The 21803-nt window shown below is 31.3% G+C and overlaps 1 non-coding gene across 1 annotated transcript; it reads left to right on the forward strand.

The window, feature by feature from the left end:
- Positions 1–4866: 4866 nt before the first annotated feature.
- On the forward strand, positions 4867–4973 carry LOC139851088 (small nucleolar RNA R71). Its single transcript, XR_011760450.1, has one exon. It is a non-coding gene; the product is annotated as a small nucleolar RNA R71 (small nucleolar RNA).
- Positions 4974–21803: the final 16830 nt, after the last annotated feature.

Consider the following 21803-nt stretch of genomic DNA (forward strand, 5'->3'; position numbering starts at 1 on the left):
TGATTATCGTTTAGCTATAATCTTAGACTTACAAACTTTACATGTGATAATAACAATACGACCTCCAACATATTTTACATTACAAATCCTCCGATATGTAGTTTTATTTTTGACACAAATATGCATACTCAAGATCTTGCTTAAATTCAACATGTTGCAGCGGAAGCTTTTAGTTATCACCTGAGAATAAACATGCTTAAAACGTCAACATAAAGTTGGTGAGATATAGGTTTAATGCCGGCAGCGTTATAAATATAGACCACAAGATTTCATATATAAACGTTTTAATAAAAATATTCTAAGTTGTTGAGCACTTGATAACCATACTTAACATTTAATCAACGTCGCATATACCCTTTATTATGAAATCTTACTACACCGTACCAAGTGTAGTTACCGAAACGAAGTACTGTGCAACCGTTGAATACTGGTCGTCCAGTCCGGTTGGGGTTGTCAGGCCCGATAGATCTATCAACAGGATTCGCGTTTACAATACCTCATGTAAATAATAGTTACCAAGTTACAGGGAAGTATGCCAGTGGTACAACTCAACGTAGAATATATATTTTTTTATCACTTGTGTCCATAACGTAAATCATAAAATGCATGTATTCTCATCCCGAAATATTTAGAGTTTAAAAGTGGGACTATATACTCACTTTTGCCTTGAAGGTATTTATCACGACTTGGTCTCCGATAGATATCACGAACCTAACCATATATATAATATATCAACATATTTTCTTTTTAAGTAATCGTTACATATATATATATACTTTTAATATTTTCTTAGTCCGTAGTTAGCAGTCCAATGTTAGTGGTCCACAATTAGTTGCTTAAATAAAGTAAATAAAGACCCCATCGTATTCGTATTGATCAGAATTAATCTTGACCCATGGTACCATGTTGTCAAATGACGTGTTGCGTACATAAAGTACCGTGTTGTCAGATGACGTGTTGCGTACAATCATGAGGTCTTATGATTAATCTTCTCGTGTTGTTTACGGGTGGTCCTGGAATATATAAAATCAAATCATAAGTAAATATATATTAAATATTATGTTAATTAGCCAAGATATGATTAATCCGATTTTGTCATAATATGATATATTACAGGTTTTGAAGTGTTTTAAAAATCAAATTAGAAGGATCTATTTAGTTTGCGAACAGGTTTGAAATCATTCAAACTATGTTCTTGTTGTTAAAAATTTATAACACAAAATAAGATAGCTATATAAATATGAATCGAATAAGATTATGAATAAGGTTACTACCTCAAGTTACTTGGATAAAGCTACTGGAAAAGATAGAAAATAATCTTGATCAAACTTTCTTATGATGATTATAGGTTGTTCATGAAGCTAGTTCTTCATGAGTATTTGCTGAGATTGTGAAGAACACTTAGAGTTCCTAAGAGTGTGTTTTTTTTTTAGTTAGAGAAAGATGGTTGTAAGAATGAAATGAAAAACCAAGGTGATGGTGATACTTATAGGACAGTCTGGTTGTTGAGGGAACAAGGACAAACTATTGTGTTGAATTTTTGAGTAATAATGTATGCTAGCTTACAAATAAGATTCCCTCTTATCTAGGGCAGATCTAAAGCTGATAAGGATATTGATTTGATGTGTATTTACCAATAGTAAATACGTATGGATGATGAGTATGATACGGTAAAAGAAGCTCAAAATCGGGCTTTTATTTTAGGTCAAACCGAGCCAAAATAAAATTTTAAGACATTTTTAATAAGGCAATATTAGCCAGCCAGGGGCTCTGCCCCTTGGACCCCGCCAGGGGTTGCCACCCCTTGGACCTCGCTTATCGGGGGCGCTGCCCCCGAACCCCCGTCATAATCAAGATAAGTTCAAACAAGTGTGCACTCCACACTTCCCCAAACTTGTTCGATATTTATCAAGATTATTTTGGTTACAAATTAATCCCATTACACTTAAATCATATTGGTGACATAGATCACCAACACATTATAGATTGTAAGTATATATGTCAAAGAACGTTACATATAGTTATCGTTTTGAAAACTTAAGTTTGTGGTCTCAAAGTATACTTATAACTCATTGTTGTTAGTTCACAATGAAATGTTAAACCATCCTTAAATCATGTTAAATATGTATAGATATGTACATATACATAATCGTATAATTATCGTGTGTTATATAGTTCGTGATATCATCGGTCAAATTGGACGGTCAAACGTTGTGTGAAACTCTTTTCAAAAACATAAGTCTCAACAGTTTGGATTGCTTATCATGTTGGTAAGGTTTATTTTATGTAAATATTAATCTCATAAGTATAAAACGATCGGAAAATCCGGGTCGTTACACAAGTTGATTAAGTTATGGTTGGAATAGATTTGTTACCAATTTTCACGTAGCTAAAATGAGTAGTTTTTACCAATTTTGTTTTGCTCGCCATTTATTCGTTTCTAATCCGTTTTGAGTGATTTAAGCGGCCAGGGTTTCGTATTGAACTTGAATTTATGAAAATAAACAGAAAAGGTATAGGTTTATAGTCGGAAATACAAGTTACAAGTCGTTTTTGAAAGAGGTAGTCATTTTCGTCGAAAGAACGACATCTTGATGACTGTTTTGAAAAACATACTTTCACTTTGAGTTTAACCATGATTTTTGGATATGGTTTCATGTTCATAAGAAAAATCATTTTCCCAGAAGTATAGCTTTTAAATCAAAGTTTTTCATAGTTTTAATTATCCAAACCAAAACAGCCCCCGGTTGTAACTACGACGGCGTAAATCCGGTTTTATGGTGTTTATCGTGTTTCCGGGTTTTAAATCATTAAGTTAGCATATCATATAGATATAGATCATGTGTATAGTTGATTTTAAAAGTGTAGTTAGAAGGATTAACTTTATTTACGAACAAGTTTAGAATTAACTAAACGATGTTCTAGTGATTACTAGTTTACCACTTCGAATATGATAGCTTTTTATGTATGAATCGAATGATGTTATGAACATCATTACTACCTTAAGTTCCTTGGATAAACCTACTGGAAAAGAGAAAAATGGATCTAGCTTCAATGGATCCTTGGATGGCTCGAAGTTCTTGAAGCAGAATCATGACACGAAAACAAGTTCAAGTAAGATCATCACTTGAAATAAGATTGTTATAGTTATAGAAATTGAACCAAAGTTTGAATATGATTATTACCTTATATTAGAATGATAACCTACTGTAAGAAACAAAGATTTCTTGAGGTTGGATGATCACCTTACAAGATTGGAAGTGAGCTAGCAAACTTGAAAGTATTCTTGATTTTATGTAACTAGAACTTGTAGAATATATGAAGAACACTTAGAACTTGAAGATAGAACTTGAGAGAGATCAATTAGATGAATTAAATTGAAGAATGAAAGTGTATGGATTAGATATAAAGGATATGTAATTTTGTTTTCATGTAAATAAGTCATGAATGATTACTCATATTTTTGTAATTTTATGAGATATTTCATGCTAGTTGCCAAATGATGGTTCCCACATGTGTTAGGTGACTCACATGGGCTGCTAAGAGCTGATCATTGGAGTGTATATACCTATAGTACATACATCTAAAAGCAGTGTATTGTACGAGTACGAATACGGATGCATACGAGTAGAATTGTTGATGAAACTGAACGAGGATGTAATTGTAAGCATTTTTGTTAAGTAGAAGTATTTTGATAAGTGTCTTGAAGTCTTTCAAAAGTGTATGAATACATATTAAAACACTACATGTATATACATTTTAACCGAGTCGTTAAGTCATCGTTAGCCGTTACATGTAAGTGTTGTTTTGAAACCTTTAGGTTAACGATCTTGTTAAATGTTGTTAACCCAATGTTTATAATATCAAATGAGATTTTAAATTATTATATTATCATGATATTATGATGTACGAATATCTCTTAATATGATATATATACATTAAATGTCGTTACAACGATAATCGTTACATATATGTCTCGTTTCAAAATTATTAAGTTAGTAGTCTTGTTTTTACATATGTAGTTCATTATTAATATACTTAATGCCATCTTTACTTATCATAATATCATGTTAACTATATATATAACCATATATATGTCATCATATAGTTTTTACAAGTTTTAACGTTCGTGAATCACCGGTCAACTTGGGTGGTCAATTGTCTATATGAAACCTATTTCAATTAATCAAGTCTTAACAAGTTTGATTGCTTAATATGTTGGAAACACTTAATCATGTAAATAACAATTTCATTTAATATATATATATATATATATATATATATATATATATATATATATATATATATATATATATATATATATATATATATATATATAAAAACATGGAAAAGTTCGGGTCACTACAGCTAGGACCTTGTTGGTTGTTGTATGGAACATTTAGTTGATAATTCTGGTTTTGATTGTAAATTGGTCTTGGCGGTTGGTAATTATTCTGATAATTATTTCCAGGCCTTTGGTTTAGATATGAAACATTCTCTCTTTGTTCCATTGTTAGTTCAATACTGAGACAATCTTTTGTCAAATATGGTCCTCCACACTGCTCACAACTAATTCGTATTGAGTGTATATCCTTAGTCATCTTTTCCATTCATCTCTCGACATCATCTATCTTTGCGGAAATGGAATCTAAGTCATGGCTAGAATCGGATCTAGCTGCTTTAGATGATCTAACGATATCTTTTTCTTGGTGCCACTCATGTGAGTGGGAAGCAGTGTTATCAATAATTTTGTAAGCATCAGTTTCGGTTTTCTTCATAATAGAACCACCAGCTGCTATATCTATGTCTTTCCTTGTAGTGATGTCGCATCCTTGGTATAATATTTGTACTATTTGACAAGTGTCTAAACCATGTTGCGGACATCCTCTCAATAACTTTCCAAATCTGGTCCATGCCTCAAAAAATTTTTCATTTGGCTTCTGTGTGAATGTAACAATTTCTCCTTGAAGTCTTACGGCTCTAGATGCCGGAAAGAATTGTTTAAGAAATTTTTCAACTAAAACGTCCCATGTATCAATCGCCCCTTCAGGTAACGATTCCAACCAATCTTTGGCTTCTCCCTTTAAAGTCCAGGGAAATAACATGAGATATATCTGTTCATCTTCCACTTCTCTTATTTTAAATAAAGTACAGATCCTATTAAAGGTACGAAGATGTTCATTTGGATCTTCCTTCGTCGCACCACTAAATTGGCATTGATTAGTCACCATGTGTAGAATTTGTCCTTTGATTTCATAATCTGGCGCATTAATGTCTGGATGAGTAATTGCGTGACCTTGGCCAGTGCGTTTAGCTCTCATTCGGTCTTCCATACTTAGAGGTTCCAGATTCTCCATGATTGAATTTGTTGAATCTGAATCACTAGAGGATTCTGATTTAATGGTTCGTTCCTCAACAATCTCTGTTTGAATGATTGATGGTTCCGGAGGAAAAATTAATGGTTCAGGATCTATGAATCGTCCCTGAATATTCTCCGGATTCTCAATTGTGAGGGCGGGTTCAAAAAATGGATTATCGGAAATTTGAATTGGAGTACTTGGTCAACTGGATGATGATTCTAAAGAAAAATCAACGGCAACAATATTTGCTAGATGTCTTGATCGAGTTACCAGTGGTGAACGTACAAAAGGTGGTGAACGTTTTGCTCGGTGCATTCACTGAATATCCTATTAGTTTTTAAAAAGGAAGAAAAATTATATAAGTTATCCAATTAATAGACTTTTCTGATTTTGCCCACGTTTCGAATAGCCAAAAGATGCAGCAGAGGGGCAGGATTCGTTTGGTCTCAATATAATTGAGTACTGTTTGGCTCCAATAACCCGGTCCACGTACAAATCCAACTATTACTACGAACCAGAAAATTTTGATGTCTATCAATTTAACCGCTTAAAATAATTTTTCTTAATTTAAAGAAATTTAGAGAAGAAGTAGAAAATTCTATGTCCAAAAAACTAGAATTGCGAGAAATAAGAAAGAAAAAGAGCGCGTCGGTTTTAAAATTAAAATTGGAGAAATAAGAAAGAAAAAGAGTGACTTATAAAACTTTAAAACACTCGACTAACCCAACCTTATTATTATCACTAACTTAAAATTAAAATTGCAAATTGAGATTACTAATTGGAGTGATAATTGATACATAGGTAAAAGGCGTCGAAAAATAAAAATAAGAAAGTCGCGCGTTGAAACTTAAAAAGGAACTAAAAACTAAGAATTAAAAGTTGCGTCTAAAAATATTAAAGCTTACAAGGAATTCTATATTCCAAATGGCAATATCTTAAAAAGGTACTAAAAACTTAGAACAGCGTCGCAAAATTCTAAAGCACCTAAATCTTAGTCTAAAGAAAAAGCACTTAAGGGATTTTACGGTAAAGCCTAAAAATCTAGAAGTAAAAATAACTATGGCAAAAACTATGTATAAAAACTAAATATAAGCGAAAAATACAAAAATTACGCTAAAATAAATAAAAAGGAACAAAATATAAAAATAAACTAAAATTCATAAAAAGTACAATTTTTATAAAAATATTATTTTTATATTTTTTATTTTATAAAACTATTAATTTTATGTATTAATAAAAACTAAAACTAAAAATACAAATTAAATCTAAAAACTAAAATTAAACAATTAAAAATACTAACCCTAATTAGGGTTTTAAGTTAAATAATAATAATGATAATTATTATCCGTAATTAATGCAGTACGAGAATCAACTGTGGCGTGTCAGATGCCCTCATGCGATCGCATGAAAATATGCCTTCGAGCTCATGCGATCGCATGAGCTAGGGTTTCGGGCCAGTTACTGGGCTGCTACAGTACTGGACTCGAGTGTTTTTTTATTTTATTTTTGTTTTGCTGTGTTGAAATAAATATATATAATATATTTTAATAATTTAAATAAAACTTATATTTTTATAAAATAAAGATAAAGAAACTTTTATAGAACTTAAATATTTAACAAACTCTTAAAAATATTTATATTTTTCTTTTTCTTTTTATATTTTAGAATATTTAAGACGTATTTTTACAAAAGCGTATTTTTTTATAAAAGTAAACTAAAAATTAAAAATCTTTTTTTTATATATATTAGCGTTGCGCTTCCGACTTTTAAGCTAGATTTGATCCCCGGCAGCGGCGCCAAAAATACTTGATATGCGCAGAGGTGTATATGAAATAGCTTATATTTTTACTAGAAAATACTATTAAATACGATATAATTTTACACAAGATATTTATTTATTTATAGAATGGATATACCTAAACCTTGCTACAACACTTATAGGCAGTGTACCTAATCGTACAGTAGTGTAGTTTTTAGTAAGTCCGGATCGTTCCACAGTGAAAATCTTTTAAACAAAGCTTAACGCTATATTAGTTTTAATTTATGAAAATACAAATATATATAAGTAATATTATTATTATAAAAGGGGGTTTTTACCGTTTAATGACCGGTTTGTCAATTTTTAAAACTTTAGTCACAGTTAAAACCTAATGTAAAATATTAAATAAATAAAAGACTTACTTTAAAGCGTAAAGTAAATAACGATAATGAAATTGCGATAAATAAAAGTGCGATAAAATAAACTTGCGATAATTAAAAAGTACGATAATTAAAAGTGCAATTAAATACAATGACAATAAATAAAAGTACGATAATTAAAAGTGCAATTAAATATGAAAATAAAGGAATTATGCTTATTTAAACTTCCGTAATCATGATGTTTGACGTGTTGATTTTAGTTTTATGCCCATGGGTTAATTGTTCTTTGTCCTGGATTATTCAATATGTCCGTCTGGTTTTTGTCCATAACAGTCCATCAGTCATAAATATAAAGTGCGAGTGTCCTCGTCAAATTATCCTTATACCCGAAGTCAAATATTCCAACTAATTGGGGACTTAAACTGTAACAAGGTTTTAATACTTTGTTTAATAATTACACCAGGATATCAACTGCGTGTAACCCAAGGTTTTAATACTTTGTTATCAATTATGCCAAGTGTCCTTGTACATAATTTCACCCCTGTTTTAATAATTCTAGTGACTATTAATCCATTCCCGTGTCCGGTTAAATGAACGATTATTAGTACAAATAAATATCCAGCCCATCGTGTCCGATCGAGTGTATATGGTTATTTATTGGTACGTCCAATTGTAAATCTTTATATTAAAATTAACAAACTATCATTTAGTTAAACAAATATAAAGCCCATTAATAGCCCATAGTCTAATTTCCAAAAGTGTCATTCTTTTGTCCAAACCCCAATTATGGTACAAAGCCCAATTACCCAATTTTAGTAATTAGCCCAACATCATGATTACTTCGTTTTAAATAAGCATAATAATAACTTAGCTACGAGACATTAAATTAAAAAGGTTGAACATAACTTACAATGATTAAAAATAGCGTAGCGTTACACTGACAGAATTTCGACTTACACCCTTACAATATGCGCTAACATACCCTTATTATTAGAATTAAAATTAAAATTAAAATTATAATATATATATATATATATATATATATATATATATATATATATATATACGTTGAGAGTTGGATGGATGGATATATATATTTTTGATGCACCAAACTGCGACTTTTATAGGCATGTGGGCTGGAAAAGGGCCTCATGCGATCGCATGGGCTTTGCTCTTCAAGGCCATGCGATCGCATGGCCAGCTGGGGAGGCTCAAAAGTCTTTAAAAATGTGGGCTGCTTATTTATTTATTATATAATATAATATATATAATTAAATTTAATTATATATATATTATATTATATTCTTGTACTCCGTTGACTTGTAATTTTTAGTCCGTTGCGTCGAGCGTTGAGAGTTGACTCTGGTCCCGGTTCCGAATTTTTGAACGTCCTTGCGTACAATTTAATATCTTGTACTTTGCGTTTTGAATCTTGTACTCTTGTAATTTTGAGACGTTTCTTATCAATAATTGGAACCTCTTTGATTGTACTTTGTACTTTTGAGCTTTTTGGTCGTTTGCGTCTTAAATTCGTCGAATCTGTCTTTTGTCTTCACCTTTTATTATTTAAACGAATATCACTTGTAAATAGAACAATTGCAACTAAAAGCTTGTCTTTCTTGAGGGATAATACTATGAAATATATGTTCGTTTTTAGCATTATCAACTATCCCCCAGTTCTGTTCAACATACGGGAGATCTACACTTTCTGTCGTAAAGTGCTTCGAAAGGCGAAGCCTTAATGCTTGCGTGATAACTGTTGTTGTATGAGAATTCAGCTAGTGGTAGATGTTTATCCCATCCATTTCTGAAATCAATAACACATACCCTCAACATGTCTTCTAATGTTTGGATGGTTCTCTCGCTCTGGCCATCAGTTTGTGGGTGATATGCCGTACTCATGTCTAAACGAGTTCCCATTGCGTCTTGCAGTGTCTGCCAGAATCTAGATGTGAATCTGCTGTCTCTGTCGAAAATAATGGATATCGGCACTCCATGTCGGGAAACCACTTCTTTGATATAAATCTGTGCCAACTTCTTCATCTTATCCGTCTCCTTAATTGGTAGAAAAGTGAGCTGACTTTGTGAGACGATCAACAATAACCCAAATCGTATCGTAACCTCCCACAGTCTTGGGCAACTTAGTGATGAAATCCATAATAATACATTCCCATTTCTACTGGGGAATCTCCAGCTGGGTCAGCAGTCCTGACGGTTTCTGATGTTCTGCCTCGACTTTAGCACATGTAGAGCACTTACCCACATATGTAGCAATATTGGCTTTCATATTAGGCCACCAGTACAGTGCCTTAATATCTTGATACATCTTGTTGGATCCAGGGTGAATAGAATACCTTGTCTTGTGTGCCTCATCTAGCACTAGTTCCCTTAATTCACCAAACTTCGGTACCCAAATTCTATCTATGAAGTATCAGGTTCAATCTTCTTGGACGAAAAATTTCCTATCCAGTCCTCTAAGTGACTCAGTAGCAATATTTTCTTCTTTCAAAGCCTCAAGTTGTGCGCCGTGTATCTGAGAAGTAAGGTTCGTTCGGACAGTCATGTTTAACGCTTTAACTCGGAGAGGTTTAGCCTTCTTTTTCCTACTTAAGGCATCTGCAATGACATTAGCCTTGCCAGGATTGTAGTGACCCGTCCTAATCCACCTGGACGAAGTCTTCAGCAGATGGTCCCATTGCGAGGTACTGACCTCTATATGCCATGAACGACTCCGTGTAATATCTTTAAAATGAGCAAATGCACAGCGGAAGATTTCTTTCATACCTGAGAATAAACATGCTTTCAAGTGTCAACCAAAAGGTTGGTGAGTTCATAGGTTTATCATAAATAATAAAATTCATCATTTTGATAGACCACAAGATTTAAATGTTGCATGGTACAAATGAGCCCGAATCCTATACCCACCTGTAATGTACATGCGATATCTTTTAAATACAGTACACCTTTCTCGTGTACGAAATCATTTTCACAAATCTTAGTAACCGTACGCATATCTCGTGCACAAAAACTAATACACATAACCTGTGTATAAAAATCATTCTCTCGATACATAACATTCACATCAATTGGTGGCAATTATCATGTCCACATAATTCAACGGTGGCAATTATCATGTCCACATAATTCAACGGTGGCAATTATCATGTCCACATAATTCAACGGTGGCAATTATCATGTCCACATAATTCAACGGTGGCAATTATCATGTCCACATAATTCATTCGAGGAAAGTTTTGTTTGTGTCTATCTCGTCAAACATTTATAAAAGCATTTCATGTATTCGCAGTTCAAAATATATTTCAAAAGCATTTAGTAAAGCAGTTGTAAAAACAGCGCATGTATTCTCAGTCCCAAAAATGTAAAGAGTAAAAGGGAATCAAATGAACTCACAGTACGATATTTTGTAGTAAAAATATGCATATGACAGAACTGAACAATGCAGGGTTGACCTCGGATTCACGAACCTATATCAATTATATATATTAACTCATAGAATCAAATAATTCTATCTATTAATTATATAATATTTATATATTAGTGTTGTAATTATATATAAAATTTATACTAAATCTTAACTAAAGTATATATATTTTATTTACATTTTTTATCTTAAATTATATGTTATCTATATTTATTTTGTATACTTTAAATAAATAATTTATAAAAATATTACTATATTTTTATTCAGTATATCTTTATATGACTAACTTTTGTTGTAATAATAATAATAATGTTTCTAATGATAATAAGAATGATAATACTTATAATAATAATGAAAATGATAATTTTAATAAAAATAATTTTGCTAATAATAATAATTTTTAAAAATGATAATTTAAATGATAATACTAATAATTGTTAATTATGTTAATAATAATAATAATAATAATAATAATAATAATAATAATAATAATAATAATAATAATAATAATAATAATAATAATAATAGTAATGATATTCTTAATACTCCTTTTAATGATAATAATATTAATAATAAGTATAATATTTATTTTAGTATAATAATAATATAATAATAATAATATATAGCTACCTCGAGAATAGACCCTTTAAATAAAGATAACGCCTTAGTCCGGGCTCGAACTCGCGACCTCTCGGTCATGAAAACACCCTTAACCATCTGATCTATTTCGATTTTGTGATTACATCACTTCCTAAAATCTATTTATCCCTAATCCAATTCTACATGTAACAGGCCCAAATATTCAACACAACTCAACAGCTAAAAAAAAAAAATGCAGGCGCCAAGATTCGAACTCAAGACCTCTTGTTTAGCAAACCCACTACTAACCACTGAACTGCTCACTAGTTTTCTGAATCAATTCGCGTTTATAATTATATAACCATTTATGAACTGTTAACATAAACATCATCATTTTTCTTAACTTTTATTATCATCATCATTCTAACACTTAATCATCAACATATCCATCAACCTAATCAATAACATAATCTAATCTTAATCCTAAATATCATTTTATCATCATCACTTGATAATCCCTATCGTGACATAACATCACCATCATCAATAATCATCTTAATTACCAACATCTCATCTCATCTTTATTAAATTATCAACAACATATACATGATCATCATCGATTTCTGTCTTTGAAAAATAGAAAAATACTTAGTAATAACAAGGAACTTCGATGGTCTGTAGTGATTTGAAACAGAAAGACAATACCATCGGTGTGGGCTGCAGGAGTCAAAGAAAAATCCAATAGTGACTCATTTCGTGGCCCAACAGAATTCTTGGCCCAACCACACTAATCCTACGGCCCAATCAGACTCCTTACACACCCGATTATTTTAGCAGTATGCATGTTTCGGTTCAAATTAAATGACAAGATTTTATATGTGGAGTTGAGAATCCAATGGAACAAGTCTCCATCATGACCCCTCACCCATCTTCTTTTGTCACCTTTCCTTCATACATCAATCATCATTACTTTATCCTTCCATATTTATCATTGACGTTATATTAATAGAAGAATTAGAACACATAAGTGAACGGATATCAGCAATAAACAAAAGGTGTGAAACAAAAAGAAAGAACAAAAGAAAAAAAAAAGATTGGTATTAAGGTAGTGATATGTTCGCGATTTAAAGGGAAACAGAAGCAAGGCCTTTGCAGCTAAGATCGGTTGGTTCTTGACTGTAATAGAAGGTGTATAAAAGCTACAAAAATTGAACGAAATAGAAATAAAAGAAAGAAGGAAGAAGAGAAAAGGAAAGAAAGAAAAAAATGATGAGGGTGCGTTCATTCGTTGGTGGTATATGGTTGGTGTCGGTTTATGATGATCGAGTGGTGATGGTCTATGATCGAGTTGTAGCAGAACAAGTCAAGAACAAAATCAAGTGAGTGTTTGCTTTATGAGTTAAAATAGTACGATAACATAAGGTGGTGATGTCGTGTGGATGTTATAGTGGTTTACGGTTTGTAGTGATGATTAAAGAGATGGTGAAGGTGACGGATTTACTTGAAGAAGAATGAAGGTTCGGTGGTGAGTTTCGATATGATGAGTTTTGGTCTCATTAATTTCAGTTTTTATTTCCCTGACTTGAAGTAGTATTCTTATATAATGTGATTGTATTGACAGCTTATTTGAGCAGACCAAAAACAAAAGAAGTAAAGATCGAAAATGACTCATAACAAATTCTTGTTATTTTGTAAATAGAGACCGAATATTTACAGACAGAGTACAAGATTGTGAGCAGGAGATGAAGAAATCTTTAAAAAGAAAGATTGGGATTGCTAACAGACTTTGGATACATCTGTGATTGAATTTGATTCTGAAACAGGATTAGAGACAGGAAACAAAAGAGTGATCGTGATGTACTAAAGATTTTTGTTTGATCCTTTGATTGAATCGTGATTGGTACTGGATTAAAGACAGAAACAAAATTTCAGTACGATTTGATTATGATATTACACAAAATACGAAACTTTTATGTATATATATATATATATATATATATATATATATATATATATATATATATATATATATATATATATATATATATATATATAACTATATTTATTTATATAGCTGTATATGTATATATATATATATATATATATATATATATATATATATATATATATATATATATATAACTGTATTTTATATATGTATGTAGTTTCATGTGTAATTTATATTAATGAATCATACTGATTCATATATTGTATCTGTATATATCAATATATATATATATATATAAATCTGTTTTTATATGTCAGTATATATATATATCTTTTTTTTACATACTATAATTAATCTTATTAATTAATAAATATAACTATAATAATACTCTTAATATTATAATTAATAATATCATAGTGATAATAATAATATTATTATTAATTATATTGATAATAATAGTTATAAAATTTATAACAATTATAATTATAATAATAATACTAATATTTTTAATGATAATAATAATATTAGTAATTATAACACTTTATATATATCAAATTTTTATTTATAGATTATATATTTAAAATAATATTAATACATTAGTATTGATATTAATATTTAAGGTAATAACAATATTTTTACACATTTATATTTATAATTACATTTAATATATTAGTATTACATAGTATTGATTATGTAATATGATTATATAATATACATTTCATAATATCTTATATTAAGTATTAAATTTTTATACACTTATCATATATTACAATATACATATAATAATAATTATAAAAATCATATATATAGATTCATTTTAAATTGCACTTAATTATTTTGTATCTTATTTTACATATTTGAATCTAATGTTTAATTTTTATATTTTTATAAATTCAAATTTTTATATATACTTATATATATATATATATATATATATATATATATATATATATATATATATATATATATATATATATATACATGTTTATTTACAAACAATTGTTCGTGAATCGTCGGGCATAGTCAAAGGTTAACTGAATCCATGTAAACAGGTCAAAAATTTTGAGACTCAACATAATAGACTTTTATTATCGTGTCAATAATATTAATTCGTATCGAGAGTTTGGTTCAAAATTAGTCGGAATTTTCCAGGTCGTCACAAGGATGATAGCGGATCTCGCAATCATAATCGTTCAATAGTTCTACCCAACATCTCTGCCTCACGTTAAGTTGTTTCTGGTCGAAGATATGCTGCAAACTCTTGTGATCGGTGAAAACAGTAAACTTAGTACCATACAAGTAGTGTCTTCACATCTTAAGTGCAAAGACCACAACACCAAGTTCCAAATCATGCGTAGTGTAATTCAGTTCATGTACCTTCAGTTGTCGTGATCCATAGGCAATCACTTTCTTCCGTTGCATCAACAGGAAACCAAAACCCTGTCGTGAAGCATCACAGTAAATCACCAAATCTTCATTTTCTTCGGGTAAAGACAAAATCAGAGCAGTAGTCAATTTCTGTTTTAACAATTGAAATGTAGACACGTGTTGCTCAGTCCACTCATACTTCTTACCCTTGTGAGTCAACGCTGTTAACGGTCGGGAAATAGTAGAAAATCCTTCAATGTATCTCCTATAATAACCAGCGAGACCTAAGAATTGCCGAATCTGCATTGGCGACTTAGGCGTCTCCTATTTCTTAATTGTTTCTATCTTCGCAGGATCAACTTGAATACCATTGACACCTACGATGTGACCCAAAAATTGAACTTCTTGCATCCAGAAATCACACTTCGAAAATTTCGCGTACAACTGCTCTTTCTTGAGCATCTCAAGTAGCAAATGGAGATGATGTTCATGTTCTTTCTCGTTCTTAGAATATACCATAATATCATCAATAAACACAATAACAAACTTGTACAGATATGGCTTACACACACGGTTCATGAAATCCATGAACACAGCCGGTGTGTTCATCAATCCAATCGGCATTACGGTAAATTCATGATGTCCATAGCATGTTATAAACGTTGTCTTCAGTATATCTGTATCCTTTACTCTCATCTGATGGTAACCTGATGATGTGTGCGAAGGTGTATACGAAATACTATTATTTTTACTACGAAATATTATATGATATGATACAAGTTTTAATTAATTTACGGATGGGATATACCTAAACCTTGCTACAACATTATAGGCAGTGTAGCTAATCGTTAGAGTAGTGTAGTTTTTAGTAAGTCCGGTTCGTTCCACAGCGAGCTAGTGATACGTACTATATTTTTATAAACTATATTTGTATAAAATATATATAATTATATAAGTAGTAATATTATAAAAGGGGGGTTTTACCGTTTAATGACCGGTTTATCGATTTTAAATAAAGCGTAAAGATAAATGACAATAATTAAAGTGCATAAAATAAATAACAATATATAAAGTTGCGATAATTAAAATTGCGAATAATAAAATGACAGTAAATAAAAGTACGATGAGAAATATAATAAAACAATTATGCTAATTTAAACTTCCGTAATCATGATGTTTGACGTTTTGATTTTAATTAATTGTTACCCGGGTTAATTGTCATTTGTCCTGGTTTATTTGATACCTATCTGGTTTTTGTCCATAATAGGCCATCGGTCATAATTATAAAATGCTCGTCAAATTAACCTTATTCCCGAAGTCAAATATTCCAACTAATTAGGGATTTAAACTGTAACAAGGTTTTAATACTTTGTTAATATTTACACTATGTTATCGACTGCCTGTAATCCAAGTTTTAATACTTTTTTAACAATTACACCAATTATCCTTGTATGTAATCCACCCCTGTTTTAATTAGTCCATGATACATTAATTTATTCACTTGGCCATAATGAATAATCAATTTCCAATCCAATTGATTAATTAAATTATTGTAAATGATGTCGTATAAACGTCACTAAATAGGACATTCGTAATCAATTTAATAATTATTAGATTAACTAATTTGAAGATAGGTTCGACAGGTTCCAATGAGTTATCATTCAATTAGACAATACCCCCCATCTATTAATAGTTTATAGTCCAATGTCCACAAGTGTCGGTCTTTTGTCCAAACCCAAATTATGGTACAAAATCCAATAACCCCGTCTTAAATATTTAGTCCATCATCACGATTACTTCGGCTCAAATAAGCATAATAATAACTTAGTCACGAGACATTAATTTAAAAAGGAAGAACATAGCTTACAGTGGTTATTAATCGCGTAGCGTTACACGGACATAGTTCTGACTTTAAAACCCGTAAAACATTTCTTACAATAACTCAACTAAACCATAACTTTATTATTAAAATTAACTTAAATTAAAATTATAATATAAATATATATTACATTGATGAAGGAAAAGAAAAATATGTGTAGAATTCGAGCAGAATGTGTGAGCTTTTATAGGCCCACTTTGAACTGTACAGCTCCGCGAGTGCGGTACTTTTGTGCCTTACAGCTCCGCGAGTGCGGAGCTTCGGATTCCAGCTCACCAAATTGAGTTAAACGTGGGCTGCTGAATATTATAATATATAATATAATATAATAATATATAATTTTATATAATTATATATATATATATATATATATATATATATATATATATATATATATATATATATATTATATTATATTCTTGTGCATAGTTGACTTGTAATTTTAGCTCCGTTGAGTCGTACGTTGATACTCGGTTTATGTCTCGGTTCCGGATTTTCGAACGCCTTTTCGTACGAGTAGATATCTTGTACTTTGCGTTCCGCGACTTGTACTCTTGTCAATATTTAGATGTTAATTATCAATAATTAGAACCACTTGGATTGTAACTTGTACATTTAAGCTTTTTGGTCATTTGCGTCTTCAAATCGTCGTTTTTGTCTTTTGTCTTCGCACTTATTTATTTAAACAAATATTACACAAAAATAGAACAATTGCAACCAAAAGCTTTACATATTGGAAGGATATTGATACTAAATATATGTTCATTTGGAGCACTATCAAATATCCCCACACTTGAACGTTACTTATCCTCAAGCAATACAGAACTTGAAATTAAAATCACACTTCACTCGAATCACTTTTTTATTTTCACACTTTATACATCAGTGATTTTGATACGGCGGTATACACAATGATAGTAACGATGTGGTTTACAGTCCCACATGACTATTAAAAATTTAGATCTTTTAAGGAAATTGGATCTTTATGAAAACATTTGATCTTTTGAAAATTCATTCTAGCTTTTATCCTAGATAAGTTTTCCGGAATAACCCTTCACCAGTGTTTGCAAAATGCTTTTGTGAGTTTTGTGGGTTTCAGATTTTAAAATTTTAGCTCAAAACTTGCGGTTTTGTGTCACCCGCTTGCTAACCTTGTATTAGGAAAGCACACGTCTAGTTTACTTATCCCGTATATTACCTTTCAGTAAACTACCGTCCAGTTGTAAAGGAAAGCATTGAACAAGCAACTGTTAAAGCAATGTCTAATGACATGCAGATGTTCATGGTCTAAAACGTGTCGGATGCAATTACTATCCTTTGTAGAAGCAATAGTAAAGATCACCCTATAATTTTTCGGTCTGGCACAAGGTCCTGTCTTCGACCATGCTATGCAACCACTGTTCTTACGGTTGACACCCGATTTGGTTCATGTGACCTAATGAATTCCAGGTGAATTCCTAGGATTTTACGTTCAATGGTAATGAACACATTGAAAATAGGTTTTCAGAAAACAAATCGGTTTTAATTTGATCAAAATATTTTCTCGTTCAAGCTCGAGTTTAGATATCATCGAATTCCATGAGTTTGTAATTCTCAATCTTTAAGGTCAATCTCAAGGATTGAGTAATATCAGGCTTAAATGCTGATTTTTAATCTTTAAGGAGATTATCCTTTCTGGGGGTCTGATTCATTAGTCTTATCAAGCTAATTTGCACGGCACCCTCCCCATTTTACGAGATAGATCCTCTCATGAATAGGATAAGTCTGACCACATGGCGACCCTGTTTGATGCTGAGGTCCGTGGATTTCTAGCTGATTTTCGAGATAACTTTTCAAGGTTTTTCGTAGACTCTACAACTGGTCTGGACGACAACTTCCTGACCTAAATCAAGAAGCGCGTGTCTTTTTCGGAAGACTTTACTTCCTTTTAATGATGGAACTGATTCATCGTGTAGATCCATCTTTCTTTCAAATATATTACAGTAAATCGAATAAAACTGATTAGTTTAGTCAAAACAAAAGTACATGCAATAATCTTGTACAAAAATATGTGATATCTGTTTTAAAGAACTTGGTAAATTCTTCCAACACTTAGCTTTTATTTATTCTTTTCTTTGCCTTTTTATTCTCTTCTATTCCATTTTAAATGAATTCAAGCATTTTGGGTTGTTTCTCCATTTATGTTCTCTCCGAGGTAACAATAATTTCGGTATTATAACCTAGTTTTATCGTTCATAAATATGTATAAACATGATTTTGAATTCATTTAGTTGAAAATTTTTCAAATTTTCACAAAATTTGGCAATTAAACTAAGTGTAAACCCGAGAGAATTTATAACCCTTCCCCACACTTGAGATCTTGCAATGCCCTCATTTGCAAGAAATCAGTAAAAATTTAAATTAATGAGGGTGATTAGTGTAGAAAAATGATTAAAAATACCGAGTTTGCAAACATATTATTTTATATCACATTTGATATTTTGCGCCTTGTCGTCAAAATTAGTAGCTTTTACTGAACTTAATGCCAGTCTTTGAAAGTGCGCTGTTTTACCCTGTTTTGTACATAAGATAAACTACAAATATACATAATATTTTTATTATTATTATAATTTTTTATATAAAATCTTTATTTATTAAAACAATTTAAATGAATAATTTTTTAAAATTTTGTTTCCTTTTACTTTAGGTAGTTTCGGTATGTTTACCTAGTCCGTCCCTCGACAAAATTTAAAATTTGTCGTTTTTAAAGCGATTGTTTTAAAAGCAAAGATTTTTGGGTTTTTTAATTTTTTCGGTATACTTTAGATCAATAATATTAAAAATAATGATAACAAAATTTTTCGCCCCGTCTTTGGGTAAAGCAATTTCGATTCTATGATCTAGTCTTTAACTCACGAAGAATTTTAGAAATCATTTTTTTAAACTTAATAAAATAAAGTAAATTTTGTTTTTAAATTCACACAAAACTTAAATTTAAAAATGCATATAAATTTCATATAAAAACTATAAAATAAAAAATTTAGAATGGGGGGGGGGGGAAACTAGTTCTTTAGTGTCTGCTAGCGGAAAAGACCAATCGGATTCCATTCTCGGAACTACACGAGAACAGAACAACTAACTTTAGACAACATTTTCTTTTTAGAACATTTGAATCTCCCCACACTTAGGTAGCTGTGGTGTCGAAATTGTGATTAACTTCATTGTCAATTTCTCTAGGACAATAATCAACTTGCATATCTGTGACTTTTTCTTTAAACCATTGGTCGGATTCCTGTGTAATATCCACAAATTCAACTAGTTTCGCCTTTTCTTTAGGAGATAGATTGGACACTAACCGGTTACATAACTTAAAGTTCCCTTTGGTTCTAGCATCGCGAATCCGTTTAATACGTTTCTTCATTGAACTGTTAATAACAGGGTCATTTAATTTGGTATCAATAACGGGGTTCTTTGTTATCAGGTCATCATTAGGTTTTACTTCATCTTCCCCACACTTAGGCGTTTTATTATTGTTAAGCACTACCGTTGGAGTTGGTAAAACAATATGGTTCTCACCGATCGTTTTTGTTGGTTCAACGGTTTTGGTTGGTGGAGATTTAGACTTTCGAATCACAAAAGTGACCGATTTGTCACCATCACTAAGTGTCATTCTACCCTTTCTTACATCAAATAACGCCCCGGTGGACGCTAAGAATGGTCGACCAAAAATTAGAGGAATGTTTGAGTCCTCTTCTATGACAATAACAATAAATTCGACTAGAAAGGTTAAATTACCCACTTGAACGGGTAGGTTGTCAGCAATTCCAACTAGGTGCTTAATGGTTTGGTTAAAGAGTCGAACACTCATTTCTGTTGGACTTAACTCACCTACTCCTAATCTCTTATATAATGATAGAGGCATAACACTCACACTCGCACCTAAATCTGCTAGTGCATCATACATGACACAATCACTAAGTAGATAAGGAATAATAAACTCACCCGGATCACCCAACCTTGGTGGAAGTTTTGGTGGAACTGTCTTCACCGGGTTTATTTTTACGGTTTTTGTTTCTTGTACCTTCTTATTCTTCTTCTTCTTTCCAAAGGCATCACAAACTTTATTACCTATCATTTGCTCATACTCAACTCCTTTTCTTGGAAACGGGATGGGTGGTCTGTATGGTGCCACCACTGGCTTTACATACTTAGGTGGTGGTGGTGCTGTAACTTCTTCATTGTTACTCACATCTAAAACCTTCCCATCTTCTGGTGTTGGTTTTTTAGAATTCGTTGAAACCATATTAACATTCTCATTTTGAGGATTTACTTCAGTATTACTCGGTAGCTTTCCTTGTTCCCTCTCACTCATCATGCTAGCAAGAGTACCTATGTTTTTTTCTAGATTCAAAATAGAAGCTTGTTGAGTTCTTAATGACTGATCAAACCTCTCATTTGTTTGGGTTTGAGATGTAATAAACTGTGCTTGAGATTCCATTAGCTTTGCCAACATTTCTTCTAGATTTGGCTTTTTCTCTTCGGTTTGTTGTGGTAGTTTAAACAAGCTAGGTCTTTGTTGATTGAAAGTGTTGTTTTGAGTTGATTGGTTATTCGGACCTTGTTGGTTGTACGAGTTATTGTTGATTGTAAAGAATATTTTGATTTCGATTAAAGTTTGGCCTTGACGGTTGATAATTATTTTGATAATTATTTCCCGGCCTTTGGTTCATGTAGGAAACATTCTCTCGTTGTTCGATCGTTTGTTCAATGTGACAATCTTTTGTTAAGTGTGGTCCACCGCATTGCTCACAACTGATTCGTATTGCGTGAATATCTCTAGTCATCTTTTCCATTCGTCTCTCGAAAGTATCTATTTTTGCGGAAACGGAATCAAAGTCATGGCTAGAATCGGCTCTAGCCACTTTAGATGAACGAAAAATATCTTTTTCCTGGTGCCACTCATGTGAGTGGGAAGTTGTGTTATCAATAATTTTGTGAGCTTCGGTTGCTGTTTTCTTCATAATGGAACCACCAGCTGCTGTGTCGATGTCTTTTCATGTAGCAACATCGCATCCTTGGTAGAATATTTGTACTATTTGATAAGTATCT

This window comes from Rutidosis leptorrhynchoides, chromosome 5 (genome assembly GCF_046630445.1).
Source record: "Rutidosis leptorrhynchoides isolate AG116_Rl617_1_P2 chromosome 5, CSIRO_AGI_Rlap_v1, whole genome shotgun sequence".
Lineage (NCBI taxonomy): Eukaryota > Viridiplantae > Streptophyta > Magnoliopsida > Asterales > Asteraceae > Rutidosis > Rutidosis leptorrhynchoides.